Source organism: Scyliorhinus canicula, chromosome 8 (genome assembly GCF_902713615.1).
Source record: "Scyliorhinus canicula chromosome 8, sScyCan1.1, whole genome shotgun sequence".
Classification (NCBI taxonomy): Eukaryota; Metazoa; Chordata; class Chondrichthyes; order Carcharhiniformes; family Scyliorhinidae; genus Scyliorhinus; species Scyliorhinus canicula.
The window spans coordinates 50,448,583-50,467,872 of NC_052153.1; the positions used below are offsets into that span (position 1 = coordinate 50,448,583).

The window sequence follows — 19,290 nt, forward strand, 5'->3', positions numbered from 1 at the left end:
ACAACAAAGCGTCCAACATTGGATGTGATTCCATGATAGGACAGCACTTGCAGCACAATTCCAAGTGTGTTAACCATTACACTAACAACCAATTTAAGATTATCAGTCAGGCTTGCAATGTAGCCCAATTATATTACTGGTCATGGATTCTGTGGGTTCTTGCATGGCAGATGAGCCTGATCATGGAGCTGCATCTTCGACCACATACCTGGTGGTTACCAGGAGGTAGGATTTGTTCTTGGGGAGGCAGTGGCATAGTGGTATTGTTGCTGGACTGGTAATCCAGAGATTCAGGATAATGATCCGGGGACCCGGGTTTGAATCCCACCACAGCAGGTGATGGAATTTAAACTTAATAAAATATCTGGAATTAAAGTCCATGAAACCATTGTCGATTGTCGTAAAAACCCATCTGGTTCACTGATGTCCTTTAGAGAAGGAAAATCTGCCATCCTCACCTGATCCCACCTACATGTGACTCCAGATCCACAGCAATGTGGTTGACTCTTAAACGCCTATTAAGCCACTCAGTTGTATTCAACTGCTACGAAAACACAAAGAAAGGAATGAAACCGGACGGATCACCAGGCACCTTAAACGACAACTACAAACCGAGCCCTGTCGACCCTGCAAAGCCTTCCTTACTAACAACTGGGGGCTTGTGCCAAAGTTGGGAGAGCTGTCTCACAGACTAGTTAAGCAACAGCCTGACATAGTCATACTCACAGAATCATACCTTACAGACAATGTCCCAGACACCACTATAACCATTCTTGGGTATGTCCTGTCTCACGGGCAGGACAGACCCAGCAGAGGTGGCAGCAGAGTGCTATACAGGCAGGAGGGAGTTGCCCTGGGAGTCTTCAACTTCAACTCTGCACCCATGAAGTCTCATGGCTTCAGGTTAAACATGGGCAAGGAAACCTCCTGCTGATTACCGTACCGGCCATCATCAACTCATGAATCAGTGCTCCTCCATGTTGAACACCACTTGGAGGAAGCACTGAGGGTGGCAAAGGCACAGAATATGGTCTGGGTGGGGGACTTCAATGTCCATCACCAAGTGTGGCTCAAGTACCACCACAGACCAAGCTGGCCAGGTCTTAAAGGACATAGCCGCTAGACTGGGACTGCAGCAGGAGGTGAGGGAACCAAAGAGGGGAAAACATTCTTGACCTCATCCTCACCAATATGCCTGCTGCAGATGCATCTGTCCATGACAGTATCAATAGAAGTGACCACCAGAAGTGTCCTTGTGGAGACGCAGTCCCGTCTTCACATTGAGGATACCCTCCATTGTGCTGTTTGGCACTACGACCTTGCCAAATGCGATAGACTTTGAATTGATCAAGCAACTCAAGACTGGCCATCCATGAGGCGCTGTGGGCAATCAGCAGCAGCAAAATTGTATTCAACCACAATCTGCAACGTCATGGCTCAGCATCCCCCACTCTACCATTACCATCAAGCCAGGGGATCAATCCAGGTTCAATGAAGGGTGCAAGAGAGCATGCCAGGAGCAACATCAGGCATACTGAAAAATTAGGTGTCGACCTGGTGAAGCTATGCGGGCGGCATGGTAGCACAGTAGTTAGCAATGTTGCTTCACAGCTCCAGGGTCCCAGGTTTGTCCGTGTGGAGTCTGCACGTTCTCCCCGTGTCTGCATGAGTTTCCTCCGGGTGCTCCGGTTTCCTCCCACAAGTCCCGAAAGACATGCTGTTAGGTAATTTGGACATTCTGAGCTCTCCCTGTGTTTACTTGAGCAGGCGTTGAATTGTGGTGACTAGGGGCTTTTCGGTTACTTCATTACAGTGTTAATGTAAGCCTGCTTGTGAAATAAAGATTATTATTATCCAACAGAGGACTACTTGTGTGGCAAACAGCATAAGCAACAAGTAATAGACAGTAAATACGATTCCACAACGCACGCATCAGATCTAAGCTATGCAGTCCTGCTATATCCAATTAAAGAAATAAAGATGCTCCACAAATATCCGTATCCTCAATGGTAGAGCCCAGCACATATGTGCGAAAGACAAGGCTGAGGCATTCATAACAATCTTCAGCCAGGAGTGTTGAGTAGATGATCCACCTCGGTTTCCTCTGGAGGTCCCCAGCATCACAGATGTCAGTCTTCAGCCAATACAATTCACTCCACATGATAACAAGAAACGGCTGAAGGTACTGCAAAGGCTATGGGCCCTGTCAATATTCCGGCAATGGTACTGAAGACTTGTGCTCCAGAACTTGCCGCACCACTAGCCAAGCTGTTTCAGTACAACTATAACACTGGCATCTACCTGGTGTCATGTGAGAGTACCTTTAAGATATGGATGTTTAAGCAATGTACCTTTAAGAAATGGAGCAGCTCATATTACTGAAGTGATGTCAGAGGGTGGGGGTAGCTGAATTAAGCTCACTTCTGCTTTTAGTTTCAGTTTGAGAGAGCAGCTGAAAAGTGCCTGGCTGGTTTACTGAGAGAGCTGCATGAAGAAAAAGAGCTTGGGTGTGTCTGTTTTTGCAGTGAGCTGGATTCTACTATGATCTCTGCCATGAAAGACTATCTCTGAATCATTTGGGTGATTTAAACTCATAATAGTAATGTCTTTAACCGGATGTGTTTCTGTTTAAAGGTGTTAAGTCTTTTGGAGGTTTGAAGGAACATTTTGAGGGATTATGTAGTGTTGTATTATTTTTTGGGGTTATCTTTGAAGTAAGGGGGGTAAGTGATCCAATGTTTATTTAAAAAGGTTAAGTTGAATTCATGGAATAAACATTGTTTTGTGTTTAAAATCCAACGTGCCCATAATTGTAATACCACACCTGGAGACCAAACCGTGTGCTTCAAAAGCAACAATACATTAAAGGGAGAGGTTGGTTGAACACCATGATACATTTTGGGGTTCTGAAAACGCCGCTCCCATAACACTGGCAATGTAGAACGTTGCCCAGGTGTGTCCTATACACAAGAAACAGGAAAAATCAAATCCAGCCCTGTCAGTCTACTCTCCATTATTAGCAAAATGATGGAACGAGTCATGTACACTGCTATCAAGCGGCACTTACTCAACAATAACCTGCTCACGGACGCTCAGTTTGGGTTCTGCCAGGGTCACTCAGCTCCTGATCTCATTACAGACTTGGTTCAACATGGACAAAAGAACTGAATGCTCGAGGTGAGGTGAGAGTGACTGCCCTTGACATCAAGGCAGCATTTCACCGAGTATGGCATTAAGAGCCCTAGCTATTCTGGAGTCAATGGGAATCAGGGGGAAAATTCTCCGCTGGCCGGAGTCATACCTGGCACAAAGGAAGATGATTGTGGTGGTTGGAGGTCAATCATCGCAGCTCTAGGACGTCACTGCAGGGATTCCTCAGGGTAATGTCTACGGCCCAACCATCTTCAGCTGCTTCATCAATACCCTCCCTTCCATCGTAAGGTCAGAAGTGGGGATGTTTGCGATGACTGCACAATGTTCAGCACCATTCGCGACTTCTCAGATATTGAAGCCGTCCATGTCCAATTGCAGCAAGACCTGGACAATATCCAGGCTTGGGCTGACAAGTGGCAAGTTACAGCGCCACACAAGTACCAGGCAATGACCACCTCCTACATCAGAGGACCTAACCACCGCCCCTTGACATTCAATGGCATTACCATCACTGAATCCCTCACAATCAACATCTTGGCGGGGTTACCATTGATCAGAAACTGAACTGGACTAGCCATATTAATACAGTAGCTACCAGGGCAGTCAAAGGCTAGAATGCTACGGCTTGTAACTCAGCTCCTGACCCCCAAAGATTGTCCATCTACAAGGCACAAGCCAGGAGTGTGATAGAATACTCTCCACTTGCCTGGATGAGTGCAGCTCCAACAGCACTCATGAAGCTCGACACCATCCAGGACAAAGCAGCCCGCTTGATTGCTATCCCTTCCACAGTCAAACCCTCCACCACTGACAAACAGTTGCAGCCGTGTGTACCATGTACAAGATGCAGTGCAGTAACTCACCACAATTCCTTAGACAGCACCTTCCAAATCCACCACCACTATCCTCTAGAAGAGCAGCAGCCTGGATGTTCCCCTCTAAGTCACTCACCACCCTGATTTGGAAATATATTGCCGTCCCTTCACTGTTGCTGGGTCAAAATCCTGGAACTCCCTCCCTAACAGCACAGTGGGTGTACCTACCCTCAAGGACTGCAGCGGTTCAAGAAGGCAGCTCACCACTACCTTCTGAAGGGCAACTTGGGATGGGCAAAACCTGCTCACGAACGCTCAGTTTGGGTTCTGCCAGGGTCACTCAGCTCCTGACCTCATTACAGACTTGGTTCAACATGGACAAAAGAGCTGAATGCTAGAGGTGAGATGAGAGTGACTACCCTTGACATCAAGGCCTAACCAGTGACGCCCACATCCCATAAATTAATCTTTAAAAATCCCTTTGTAGCTTTAATACTTAAACTTTAGATTCCCTTATACCTCAAGTGCTAAAACTTCCAGTCCAGCTTAACTGCGGAAGCTGCACATTTCCCACCTGTCTCTATCTGTTGAAACGTTTCCTGGCAAAGTCTTTTCAAAATGATGATGACTGAACTGTTTTCCCAAGCTAGACTTCACTTACTTAACAAATCCTCATTAGCTAGGTGGCTATATGTTTTCTATTCACTCGCTATTGGAGAAGCTAGGGTTGTTCTTCTTGGGAGACTGGGCGGCACAGTAGCACAGTGGTTAGCACTTTCGCTTCTGCTCCAGGGTCCCAGGTTCGATTCCCGGCTTGGGTCACTGTCTGTGCGGAGACTACACGTTTTCGCCGAGTCTGCGTGGGTTTCCTCCGGGTGCTCCGGTTTCCTCACACAGTCCAAAGATGTGCAGGTTAGGTGTATTGGCCATGCTAAATTACCCTTAGTGTCCAAGAAAAAGGGTAAGTTGGGTTACGGGAATAGGGTGGAGGTGTGGCCTGAAGTAGGGTGCTCTTTCCAAGGTACAGTGCTGACTCAATGGGCTGAATGGTCTTCTTCTGGACTGTAAATTCTATGATCTATGTTGAGGGGAGATTTTATCGATCAAATCATGAGGGGACTGGAGAGAGATAAATTGTTTCTATTGGTGGAAGGGTTGAATGCCAGAGATTAATTCAAGGCGATTAGTAAAAGAAGTGATTTGAGGAATCACTTTTTTTATGCGGGGAGTGGTTAGAATCTCGAATGTACTGCCTGACAATGCAGTGGAAGCAGATTAATTTGCGACTTTCAAAAGGGAATTGAATAAACACCTGAAAATAAGAAAATGACAAGGTTATGGGAAAAAAGTAGGGTGGAGGCATAGGACTGCAGCTGAGTGTTCTTGCAGATAGCTGGTACTGACACAATAGGCAGAATGGCCACCCTCTGTGCTGCTATCATTCTATGATTCTCAAAAGTGCTGCTATGTTTCCCAATGTTATAAGTGACTACACTTCACTGACTAGTTCTTAGGTAGTGGGAAGTGCCATATGAATGCAAGGTCTTTCTTTCTTAAAAAAAAATTTAATGTGATGTATTATACAATAACAGACAACTGCATTCGGTTTTAAGCCTAGTTTAGAATCAGATGCTAAGCAGTGTTAAGCATGTATTCCTTTAGTTGCTGCTTAAGTTAGTAACTCAATGACGCAGGGACATACAAAGTATGCCAAGCTTCACATGTCAATCCAAGAGAAGGTGGTTTCCGCTTCCGGGTGAGAGTTGACCGTTTGTCAGAGGCCGATGGGGAGGAGGAGGTGCCCGCTGCCGGTCTCATTCACAGCCGAACAAACGCTGGAGCTCGGCTCTGCGACGGGCGGTTTGCCAGCTCCGGGCCGGGTTCCCGGTCCGTCTCCGATTGTCGCTCGGCGGTAGCGGCTCGCGCGCTCCAGTTGTCTTGTTCCTGAACGCGGGAGAAAGCGGCGCGCGGCACAGGTAAGGGGAAGGCGCGAGCGGGCCGGGGGCATGCGCAGTGCGCCAGAGGGAGTGAGCGCACAATGAGGGGCGCGCGAGCGCTATCATCCTGCACGTGACCGCAATTCTCCAGGAACCCCGATCCCACCGACTTCCTGCAGCCAACCCACCTCTGCACCCGACCCACCTCTGCACCCGACTTCCTGATCCCAGCTCAACTCTCTGCACCCGACTTCCTGATCCCAGCTCAACTCTCTGCACCCGACTTCCTGATCCCAGCCCACCTCTCTGCACCCTACTTCCTGCAGCCAGCCCACCTCTCTGCACCCTACTTCCTGCAGCCAGCCCACCTCTCTGCGCCCTACTTCCTGCACCCAGCCCACCTCTCTGCGCCCTACTTCCTGCACCCAGCCCACCTCTACGCCCTACTTCCAGCACCCAGCCCACCTCTGCGCCCTACTTGCTGCACCCAGCCCACCTCTCTGCACCCTACTTCCTGCATCCAGCCCACCTCTCTGCACCCTACTTCCTGCACCCTACTTCCTGCACCCAGCCCATCTCTCTGCACCCTACTTCCTGCACCCAGCCCATCTCTCTGCACCCTACTTCCTGCACCCAACTTCCTGCACCCAACCCACCTCTCTGCACCCTACTTCCTGCACCCAGCCCACCTCTCTGCACCCAGCCCACCTCTCTGCACCCTACTTCCTGCACCCAGCCCACCTCTCTGCACCCTACTTCCTGCACCCAGCCCACCTCTGCGCCTACTTCCTGCACCCAACTTCCTGCACCCAGCCCACCTCTGCGCCCTACTTCCTGCACCCAGCCCACCTCACCTCACCGTGCCCTACTTGCTGCACCCAGCCCACCTCTCTGCACCCAGCCCACCTCTCTGCACCCAGCCCACCTCTCTGCACCCAGCCCACCTCTCTGCACCCAGCCCACCTCTCTGCACCCTACTTCCTGCACCCAGCCCACCTCTCTGCACCCAACTTCCTGCACCCAACTTCCTGCACCCAGCCCATCTCTCTGCACCCTACTTCCTGCATCCAACCCACCTCTCTGCACCCTACTTCCTGCACCCATCCCACCTCACCTCTGTGCCCTACTTGCTGCACCCAGCCCACCTCTCTGCATCCTACTTCCTGCACCCAGCCCACCTCTCTGCACCCTACTTCCTGCACCCAGCCCACCTCTCTGCACCCTACATCCTGCACCCAGCCCATCTCTCTGCATCCTAATTCCTGCACCCAGCCCACCTCTGCACCCTACTTCCTGATCCCAGCCCACCTCTCTGCACCATACTTCCTGCACCCAGCCCACCTCTGCACCCTACTTCCTGATCCCAGCCCACCTCTCTGCACCATACTTCCTGCACCCAGCTCACCTCTCTGCACCATCCTTCTTGCACCCAGCCCTCTCCAGACAACCCATCTGCACCCTACTTCTTGCACCCAACCCATCTCTCTGCACTGTACTTCCTGCACCCCGCCCCCTCCAGACAACCAGGGGCTGGTTTAGCACACTGGGCTAAATCGCTGGCTTTTAAAGCAGACCAAGGCAGGCCAGCAGCGTGGTTCAATTCCTCTACCAGCCTCCCCGAACAGGCGCCGGAATGTGGCGACTAGGGGCTTTTCACAGTAACTTCATTGAAGCCAACTTGTGACAAGCAATTTTCATTTCATTTGCACCCTAGTTACTAAACCCAGTCCACCTCTCTGCACCCTACTTCCTACACCCAGCCCACCTCTGCACCCTGCTTCCTACACCCAGCCCACCTCTGCACCCTGCTTCCTACACCCAGTCCACCTCTCTGCACCTGACTTCCTGCACCCAGCCCACCTCTCTGCACCTGTCTTCCTGATCCTAGCCCACCTCTCTGCCCCCTACTTCCTGCACCCTGCCCTCTCCAGGCAACCTTTCTGCACCCTACTTCCTGCATCCAACCCAACTCTCTGCATCCAACTTCCTGCACCCAGCCCTCTACACCCTACTTCCTGCACTCGGATCGCTCTACACCGTACTTCCTGCACCCAGTGCCCTCCAGACTACCTGTCTGCACCCTACTTCCTGCACCCAACCCTTCCTACACCCTACTTCCTGCACCCACCCCACACCCTACTTCCTGCACCCACCCCACACCCTACTTCCTGCACCCACCCCACACCCTACTTCCTGCACCCACCCCACACCCTACTTCCTGCACCCACCCCACACCCTACTTCCTGCACCCACCCCACACCCTACTTCCTGCACCCACCCCACACCCTACTTCCTGCACCCACCCCACACACTACTTCCTGCACCCACCCCTCTCCAGGGACCCTTATTGCAACCACTCCAGGGGTCGTTTTTGACCCTGCTTCCTGCACCAGCCCTCTCCAGACAACCTCTCTGCACCCAGCTCTCTTTTTATTGCACCCTATGTCCTGCTCCCAGTCCTCTCCAGGGACCCTTGCTGCACCCTACTTCACTTTGGAGCGTTTCACTATGTTAACGGTACTACATAAATGTAAGTTGTTGCACCCACCCGGTGTGCCCTTGTGCATAGCAACCCATCATCCCGCTAGGCTATGTCCCAAAGCCCAGTCATGTCTCTAGTCAGGACACCCCTATGCAGGGGCCATCCCCATTAAGCATCCAATCCACCGAATCTCCTCCACCCGAAATGTGCGGGCTCTCTCCAAGTATTCTCTGGTCTCCTGGTTGGACAGTATGGGTTTTGTTTCTGTGGAGCTGCAGGATCATTACATCTCGAGTCTGGAGTCATGCCCCCCCGGCCATTTACTGTCCAAGTGTAGTTTCGATATGAAGTGGTTTCCCTTTTTGTGTGTGATTGCAATACACCGTGTCGCCCCCAGAAGCTCGCTGCCATTGAAAGTTGATCCCCGGGCAAAACTGAGTTGGAGATTACCTACAGGATAGACTGGGTTAATGCAACATTCTTGGGCAAATGACTGGGTACCAGCAGCCCATTGCTAATGCATCCGCCACAAAGATACATTGCAAGATGACGAGAGAGCCCTGCACACTGGACCCTGGAGTGGCAGCAGTTCTTTGTATTACAGTTCCTGAAAGCAGCTGCAACGGAGACTGGGCAGGCGCGGTATTGAGAGAGAGAGAGGGGAGGGAGGGCAGGTCAGTGCACTGGAAGGCGGGTGGGAAAAGGCGCTTGGCAGCCTGCACCAAAACAGCCAAGGAAAGCGGGGGTGAGGAGGGATAGAGGAAGGAGACGGGAGGTTACGGTGTGCTGGCGGCTGCTGTGGCCGATGACGCTAATCCTGCAATGCATCCGATTCGCAAACGTGCATCCAGTGCTGTGGTTTGGACAGACTGCACGCAGGTTATTCCCGGTGCATCGACAAAAATGGTGCCGGATTTATTGCATGTCAAGCGGAATCGTAATGAGAGTGGAGACGGTGCCTTGAGCAGGGGGAAATAACCTTGTGGTTACTGAGCAGCTTGAAACCGTCAGTTTGTGTTTTGGTTGGTGAGGATACACCGGGGCAGCGATAACTGGGAGTGGTGGCCCAGGGGTTCATTCAGATCGTCATGTAGATCAGCAGAATGTGAAGCTTAAATCAGGTAAGGACTGGGTTTGAACCCCTGTCAGGGATTATACTGCCTTGAAAATCACCACTTGTCTGTTTACTAAACATTGCTTGTTAAACAGTCATTTAACTCGGTTTCTTTCCTGGGTTGAGGGTGTTGGCATCGAAGGACTGAAACTAGATTATTGTCACCATCCCCCTCCAGTGACGGTTCAATGAATAAGGATTTAGGACAAGCGGGTGAAAATGCAGACCGCCAACAAAACCTGCAGAGCGCTGAAGAGTGTCTTAGTAACAATGCGGTGTGCCAGTGTTTGAGGCTGCAAATACTATATTTCCTACATCCGTGCAGGATTGGAAAGCCTGTTGATTTGTAGGGTTCCCTTTGGGGGTGTTGCTACTTTAAGTTGAATGGTTTCCTTCACTGGAATTGACTGAAATTTGAAACGTCCGATTGGACAGGGGGTTTGCCTGATTGTTTTCTCTCAAAGGTGCCTTCTAGTGGAAGTATTCTCTCAACCTGCACCATTTTCAGCATTCCTTAATTTCAGTGAACGCTGTGCAAGTTCCAAGTTTGCCTTTAACAGTTCCAACAGCAACTATTTACACGCAACTTACATAGCATCTATGGCATAATTAATAACACATGATGCTTCTATTCATGGAGGCATTACAAAGCTGCAGAAGGAGATATTAGCTCATCCTCTTGCCCTTTGAATTGCTGTTCTGGGTTTACTTTTTCAGTATTGTTTACAGCCTCATACGAGGCCTCTCAGTCATTACACCATAGGAAAGGAAGTTTGGATTCAATGTAAGCAACTTGTATTCATTGGCGTACTAACTCAGGTTGTGTGCGGTGTTCTTTAAAATTTGTTTTGGGGATTTGAGCAATGATGGCAAAGCCAAGATTTGTTGCTGATCCCTACTTATCCAAGAGTTGGTCATGAGCTGCCTTCTTGAACTGCTGCAATCCATGTGGTGTAGGTACAGACACACAATACTGTTTGGAAGGGAGTACCAGGCTTTGGATGCAGCGATGTGAAGAAACGATATAGTTCTGAGTCAAAATGGTGTGTTATTTGGAGGGAAATGTGTCGGTGTCCCTGTGTGTTTGCTGCCTTTGTCCTAGGTGGTAGAGGCCACAAGTTTGGAGGGAGCCTTGGCAAGTTGCTGCAGTGCAGCTTGCACATCTGTCATTTTCAAAACTCGAGTCGTGGGTCATGGGGCCATGTGTCACGGCGTTCCTGATTATGGTAAGAAGTGTCCAAGGGTGTGACCGGCTTTTAAAAATGCAGACCGCTACAGTTTTTTTGGAATGCCAGCTGTTCCACGCATTGCTGGAGCCTTCCTGCCTGGAGCAGTGGTAGAGAACAGGTCATGGTCCCTGTACACTTATGTCACGTGTTCGGGGCATGCGAGAGAGATTCCTCCTTTTGCAGCTGCCAGCAGTGCTGGTGTGATCTCCAGGGCCTCTGGTGAACAACCCATGAAGAAGAAGCTGAAATCAGGAAAAAATCAGCATAAAGCTGCTTACTTGAGCTGTGGGTTTATTAATTGTGCCAGTGCAAATCAGGATTCTGAGTTCCTGTGTGTTACATGCAGGGAAACACTGGCAAATGAAAGTTTAAAACCCTCAAACCTTCAAAGACATGGCGAGTTCGAGGACAAACCTCTTTTTTTTTCCAACGGATGCAGTGAGATCAGCTGAAGTCCTGAGCAGGAATGTAACATTGAATAACAAAGCAGGTGAGATTGTGAGGACCAAGCAGGCTCACCTGTCACATTAAAGGTAAGTGAAAATGGTGGGTTGCGGAGGTCGGCCGGTTGGTAAAAATGGGCCCTGGGCAAAAAGGTTTGAAAAACATATTTGTAGGTGGTACAGATTGTGGTACACTGTTGCAGCGGTGGTGGAGGGAGTGAATGTTTAAGACAGTGCATGGGGTACTGATCAAGCAGGTTGCTTTGTCTTGGATTGCATCCAGCTTCTTGAGTGTTACTGGAGCTGTTCTCATCCAGGCAACTAGAACATAGAGCATTACAGCGCAGTACGGGCCCTTCGGTCCTCAATGTTGCGCCGACCCGTGAAACCATCTGAAGCCTATCTGACCTACACTATTCCATTTTCATCCATATGTCTATCCAGTGACCACTTAAATGCCCTTAAATTTGGCAAGTCTACTACTGTTGCAGGCAGGGCGTTCCACACCCCTACTACTCTCTGAGTAAAGAAACTGCCTCTGACATCTGTCCTATATCTACCACCCCTCAATTTAAAGCTATGTCCCCTCGTGTTGGTCATCACCATCTGAGGAAAAAGACTCTCTGTCCACCCTATCTAACCCTCTGACTATCTTATATGTCTCTATTAAGTCACCTCTCAGCCTTCTCCTCTCTAACGAAAACAACCTCAAGTCCCTGAGCTTTTCCTCGTAAGACCTTCCCTCCATACCAGGCAACATCCTAGTAAATCTCCTCTGAACCCTTTCCAAAGCTTCCACATCCTTCCAATAATGTGGTGACCGGAACTGCACGCAGTACTCCAGGTGCGGCCGCACCAGAGTTTTGTACAGCTGCAGCATGACCTCGTGGCTCCGAAACTCAATCCCCCTACTGATAAAGGCTAGCACACCATATGCCTTCTTAACAGCCCTATTAACCTGTGTGGCAACTTTCAGGGATTTATGTACCTGGATGCCGAGATCTCTCTGTTCATCTACACTACCAAGAATCTTGCCATTAGCCCAGTGCTCTGCATTCCTGTTACTCCTTCCAAAGTGAACCACCTCACACTTTTCCGCATTAAACTCCATCTGCCATCTCTCAGCCCAGCTCTGCAGCTTATCTATGTCCCTCTGTAACCTATAACATCCTTCAGCACTATCCACAACTCCACCGACCTTCGTGCCATCTGCAAATTTACTAACCCATCCTTCTACACCTTCTTCCAGGTCATTTATAAAAATGACAAACAGCAGTGGCCCCAAAACAGATCCTTGCGGTACACCACTAGTAACTGAACTCCAGGATGAACATTTGCCATCAACCACCACCCTCTGTCTTCTTTCAGCTAGCCAATTACTGATCCAAACCGCTAAATCACCTTCAATCCCATACTTCCGTATTTTCTGCAATAGCCTACCGTGGGGAACCTTATCAAACGCCTTACTGAAATCCATATACACCACATCAACCGCTTTACCCTCATCCACCTGTTTGGTCACCTTCTCAAAAAACTCAATAAAGTTTGTGAGGCATGACCTACCCTTCACAAAACCGTGTTGAGTATCGCTAATCAACTTGTTCTTTTCAAGATGATTATAAACCCTATCTCATAACCTTTTCCAACTGGATAGACCTTTGAGAGTCGGGCAGTTAGATACTTGCTGCAGAATTCCTGGCCTCTTATAGCCACATGTGGCTGTTGCAGTTTAGTTCCTGTTCAGTGGTAATCCACAGGATGTTGCTTGTTAACTGAGTTATCTATTATCCTTGTGCTGAATCTGCTTTTTGCTGCTGCTCTGATTCAGCTGGCTTGTCCCTTTTGGATGACTCTGAGCTACCACATTTGCCACTGTCCGACAGGCAGCTTGTGGAACAGGACCAGATTGTAGGTGTAGACTGCTCAGTGCTCTGAGGTCAGATGGCACCTTGAGACAGAATAGCAGCAGCAAAGGACACCGGTCTTTAACTGCCTCCGTGTCCCTGAATTTCTGGAGCCATGTCAGGATGGGATTTGAAATTGCATCTCACCACTCGCGTATTACTTTCTGGCTGCCCTGATTAACCATATTCGGAGACTGACACAAATGACCTGGGAAAATTGATTGACCCGAGATGTATGAAATATTACAAATTGAAACTTTTAAATCATTTTTTTCTCCAATATTTTAAATGTAAATAAAATGACAGTATACCTTTAGGGAAGTCTTCTTCAGTGGGCTGTTCTTGTGACGAGTGTCAGGGCAGCTTTAGTTGGGGCTTAGAACGGTATGTCATGCAAAAAGGCCTAGAGACCAGGGGACGAAGGATCTTTCAGTGAAAATGTCTTCTGAATAACAGAAAATAGCCAGATTGATGAATGGCGCCCAGTGTGTGTGATAACATATTGGCATTGTGCAATGCAACATAAAGACTTCAGGTCTGTTCTTCAAAAATGTTTTATTTTTGCTTCATAATTTCATTGCATTTTGGTCCATGTTCACAAATGGTGGCAGCCGTCCGATTTTCAAATCTATGTCAGCACAAACTCAGCAGAGCTAGAGTTTCGAATATTTACTGATATTAACCAGAATTACCTTGGAGTAAATTTTACTCCAGTATGGAGCTTTGTTTCCTGCTGATTGGAAAAGTGACAGCACGTTGTCAGCGGGCATGTGTTCCAGTTTACCCTGCTCCTATTCCTGAAGGTGCCGATCTCTGCTTGGGATACATTCTAAAGTGTTTGGCATCCAGTAATTTGCCTGTGATCGTTCTTAATGTGAGCAGTTCATTTTACTGGGCCTGTGAAGCCTGATTCAGATCTCACCCAGACTGATAGGTGGCCAGGAGAGGGAACTGTGATTCCACTCCAAGGGACATTGAGATCAGATATTGACTTGGCTGAGTTAGTTTTACTCATTGCTGATTGGGAATTGAATCTTGGGCTTTAAGTCGGTTGTTAGTATATACTGGGTGTTGTTTTGACCCATTGGAACATCATTGAAGTCATTGACAGTTTTAAAATTAGTTGTGCATACCCTTTCGAGTTGTAAATTCAAATATTTGTGCAGTCTACATTTGCACATGGGAGCAACACGGTAGCACAAGTGGCTAGCACTGTGGCTTCACAGCACCAGGCTCCCAGGTTCGATTCGCCGCTGGGTCACTGTGTGGAGTCTGCACGTTCTCCCCGTGTCTGCGTGGTTTTCCTCCCACAGTCCAAAGACATGCAGGTTAGGTGGATTGGCCATGATAAATTGGCCTTGGTGACCAAAAAGGTTAGGAGGGGTTATTGGTCTACGTGGATAGGGTGGAAGTGAGGGCTTAAGTGGGTTGGTGCAGACTCGATGGGCCGAATGGCCTCCTTCTGCACTGTATGGTCTATGTCTATTGTCTGGACCTGTGTATGTCAATGTAAATGTATTTTTAAAGGAACGTCTGATGCTCTGACCACAACTAGGCAGATAAAAAGGAAGCCAAGCAAGGGCAGTGTCATTGAGCTGGATGATGAGGTAAAGCATTGGATGACGGTGGCCATATAACTGTACCACAGACGGTGTCAGTGCTTCTGGGAGGAGGTGCGAGAAGATCGGCAGATAAAGGAAATGGGCGAGATGGAAAACTCTTAAGCTGGACGATATAAGAAGCCTCGTGTTGGGATTTGGACTAATCCCCAGTGTAAGAAAATTCTTGGGATAACCATATTGGCAAAAATGACAATTGCTAATTTAGAATGCAAACCAACATGGTTTATTGAACAACAAAGATTTATACTTTAAAAAAAAATTTAGAGTACCCAATTCATTTTTTCCAATTAAGGGGCAATTTAGTGTGGCCAATCCACCTACCCTGCACATCTTTGGGTTGTGGGGGTGAAACCCACGCAAACACAGGGAGAATGTGCAAACTCCACACGGACAGTGACCCTGAACCGGGATCGTAACCCGGGACCTCGGCACGGTGAGGCAGTAGTGCTAACCACTGCATCGCCGTGCTGCCTCAAAGAATTATCCTTAAAATTCCATTAGTTGAGGCATGACACAAATCATGAGTTCAACATGTGTTGGTCTGTCTGGATTCTGGGACTTCTGGGGCCTTTGCTTCCTCTTCGTTCCTTGAACCCGGTTTCTTGACTCACAATGTACTTCAATATTTTAACTTAGTCAACTTTTAACATGTATACAAAGTCCGTTTTAACACGCGCACACATTCATTGCAGCTTTAAGACTTCAACTCTAATTTCCCAGTTTAGCTTAACAGCTAAAAGGTTTTCATCCACCTTAACTGCTGGAGCTGCACACGGTATAACTAACTGCCCACTACTGAGTCTCTCTCTTATTACTAAAGAAGCTTGATTTTCCACTGTTATGTTTCCAAGTACAAGGATTTTGGCCCTAAAGTGACCAAATGCAGGTTTGATGTATTGTCTATTGATAGTTTCACTCTTTTTATGTGTGTATCAATATAGATTTACATCTTAATCTGAGGACCACACTTCCAAGTGGGAACACACTTGCTCCCATAATGGGGTCTTACAACACCAGGTTAAAGTCCAACAGGTTTGTTTCAAACACGAGCTTTTGGAGCACTGCTTCTTCCTCGGGTGAATTCACCTCATTCACCTGAGGAAGGAGCAGTGCTCCGAAAGCTCGTGTTTGAAACAAACCTGTTGGACTTTAACCTGGTGTTGTAAGACTTCTTACTGTGTTCACCCCAGTCCAACGCCGGCATCTCCACATCATAATGGGGTTAGGCAGAGAATTCCAGATCTTTTCTATAGTATTGATGACGAAATGACAATGATATATCCAAGTCAGACTGATGTCTGTCTTGGACAGGATTTTGCAGTTGATAAGTGCTCCCGAGATTTTGCTGCCGTTGCCTTCCATGTTCGATGTCACGGTGCTGGGAGTTACTTTTGGAATAAGTAAGCCTTGTTGTTGTAATGCATCATCCTGTAGATTGTAAATACTGCAGTGTACAGGTGCAATAAGAGAACATTGGATTCCGTGTCAGGAGTGCTCATCAAGGTGACTGCTTTGTCCAGGGTGTTGTCAAGTGTCTTCAGTGTTGTTTTGGCGAGGTGAGGATTGGATGTGATTTGAGTTTACAGATGGTAAGGTTGAGGGATCAGGAGGTGCTTGTTTGAGTATCCAGGGTTGAGGTGTTGATGTTGAGGCCGTTCCAGTTTAGCATACTTGATGAATGCCAGAATATTGATTGGGGGATTCTGATTTTGTTTTTGGTATTTGTTCATGCGATATGGGTGTCACTGGCAAGACCAGCATTTATTGCCCATCCCTAATTGCTCTTGAGAAAGTGCTGGTGAGCCATCTTCTTGAACTGTTTGCAGTCAGAGTGAATTACTTGCCACAGAATTCCTAGCCTCTTGACTTTTCCTTGTAGCTACAATGTTTTTGTGGCTAATCCAGTTGAACCTCTGGTCACTGGTAACCCCATGGGTTTTGATGGTGGTGCCATTGAATGTCAAAGGAAGATGGTTTGATTTTTTGAGGTGGGTGACCATTGTCTGGCAATCATGTGGCATCAGTTTTCTTTGATGCTTAGCAACCTCAGCCTGACTTGCTGTTCAGGTCTTGCTACACATGGACATGGACTGGTTCGGTATCTGAAGGGTTATAGATGGCACTGAGCACCGTGCAATCATAACCCTGCGTTGGAGGGAAGGTCGTTGATGATGGTTGGGCCTAGGGCACAACTCTCCCAATATTCTGGGGCTGAGAATCTTTTGCAACAACCGCAACTGTTTTTCTTTGTGCCATTATGACTCCAACCTGTGGAGAGTTTCCTTTTGGTTCCCAATGGTGTCAATTTTATTAAACATCCCTGATGCCACAATTTGTCGTATGCTGCATTGATATCAAGCTCAGTCACTCCCGCCTTGTCTTTTGAGTTGAGCCCTGTTGTCTGAATGTTTGAATCCAGGTTGTACAGTAGTCCCCCTTTATAACGCGGGTGTTGGGGTCCAAGACAGCCACCCGTGTTGCATCCGAGCCGCGGATATCCACGAAGGGGGTTTTAAATTTATTTTAAAATCTATGCATGCGCTTCCCATTGTGAGTCTACGGGGAGCGGGGGGAGAGGTCAGACCCCCCGTAGACTCACAATGGGAAGCGCATGCATAGATTTTTAAATAAATTTAAAACCCCCTTCGTGGATCTAATTAAAACAAGCACTGCTGCATTTTTAACAATTTAAAAGTTGGATTGGAGGGAGAGAGCAGCCGGCAGTGTCAATTACAGCGGCCGGCTCACTTTGATCCGGAGAGGGAAGCTGCTCTCTCACTGAAACAATCAGCCGGCCGCTGAAGTTGACACTGCCGGCTGCTCTCTCCCTCCAATCAGCCGGCAGTGTCAATTTCAGCGGCCGGCTGCTCTCTCCCTCCAATCAGCCGGCAGTGTCAATTTCAGCGGCCGGCTGATTGTTTCAGTGAGAGAGCAGCTTCCCTCTCCGGATCAAAGTGAGCCGGCTGCTGAAATTGACACTGCCGGCTGATTGGAGGGAGCGAGCAGCCGGCAGTGTCAATTTCAGCGGCCGGCTCACTTTGATCCGGAGAGGGAAGCTGACAGTTGGGGTCTATAAGCCCCCCCCCCGCCATATATCGCGAACCGCGGTATTGCGGAGCGCGGTATAACGGGGGACTACTATAATGAGGTCTGGGCCAAATGGCCCTTCCGGACGACCCCAACTGAGCATCGATGTTTAGGTTATTTGCGAGTAAGTGCGACTTGACAGCACTGTTGATGACCCCTTCCATCACTTTGCTGATGATTGAGAGCAGCGCAGTGGGTTAGCTCTGTGGCCTCATGGCGCCGAGGTCCCAGTTTCGATCCTGGCTCTGGGTCACTGTCCGTGTGGTGTTTGCACATTCTCCCCGTGTTTGCGTGGGTTTCGCCCTCACAACCCAAAGATGTGCAGGGTAGGTGGATTGGCCACGCTAAATTGCCCCTTAATTGGAAAAAATGAATTGGGTACTCTAAATTTATTTTTAAAATATTAAAAAAGTGATTGAGAGTAGACTGATGGGGCAGTAATTTGCTGGATTGTATTTGTCTCTTTTGAGGACAGGACATAAGCTGGGCAAGTTTTCACATTGTAGTTGCATTGGAAGAACTTGGCTCGGGCCGCAGTCCGTTTGGGAAGTACGACTGTTCAGCACTACAGCTGGGATGTGGCTCAGCCTTTGTGATATCCGGTATCTTCAGCTGTTTCAGGATATCGTGTGGAGTGAATCAATTTGGCTGAAGACTGGCATCTGTGATGCTGACCTCAGGAGGAGGTCAAAATGGATCGTCAGCACTTCTGGCTGAAGGTGGTTGCAAAAACTACAATATCTTTTGCACTAATGTGCTGGGCACCCCCATCATTGAGGATGGGGATGTTTGTGGAGCCGCCTCCTCCTATTAGTTGTATAATTGGCCACCATCATTTATGGTTGGTTGTGGCACGACTGTTTCTTGGGCAGCTTAGTCATGCTGTATCATGCTGCTTCTGCCCTTAGCTTGTATGCAGCCCTGGCTTGCATAAGGGATAGCCCTGGCCATGAGGTTACACACTGCTGGAATACAATTCTGCTGAAGCCCGGTTTTTCCTATCCAGTGGCTAGGTTGATGCCTGGGTGGTGTCTCCTACTTTATTCGTATTTGACTTTTCTGTAATGGTTTGATATAACTGTGCGGATTACGAGCCAATTTCAGAGGGTGGTTAAGTGTCGATCACATTGCTGTGGGTCTGGAGTCACAAGTAGGCCAAACTGGGTATGGACTGCAGATTTCCTGCCCTAAAAGTACATTAGTGAACCGGATAGTTTTTTTCTGACAATTCAGTAGTTTCATGATCAGCTTCTGACCTGCTGGAACTGCCTGGCATATAGTTGATATTCCTTACGATTCAACCATACTCGCATTACCCCTGTGCTCATTGATCTACATTGTCTCCTGATCAAGCAAAGCCTCGATTGTAACATTCTCTCCTCCATGACCGTGGCCCTTCCTATTTGAAATCTCCTCCTCCCTCACAGTCCTTCGAGATACTTGCGCTCCTCCAGTTTTAATGTCCGGAACCTCCTCAATTTTAATTGCTGGACCATTTCACTGC

At 48.4% G+C, this 19,290-nt stretch overlaps 1 protein-coding gene across 6 annotated transcripts in view; it reads left to right on the plus strand.

The window, feature by feature from the left end:
• The first annotated feature begins 5,736 nt into the window (after nt 1–5,736).
• LOC119970241 (zinc finger and BTB domain-containing protein 5) overlaps nt 5,737–19,290 on the plus strand; it is a 56,249-nt gene continuing 42,695 nt past the window's right edge. For 3 of the 6 annotated variants that reach the window (XM_038804537.1, XM_038804538.1, XM_038804534.1), the window contains exon 1: nt 5,793–5,944. The gene's annotated coding sequence lies outside the window, so the exon portion shown is untranslated. Of the gene's footprint in view, nt 5,945–9,074; nt 9,509–19,290 lie in introns of those variants that run through there. The other 3 variants (XM_038804536.1, XM_038804535.1, XM_038804539.1) reach the window with 2 other exon arrangements.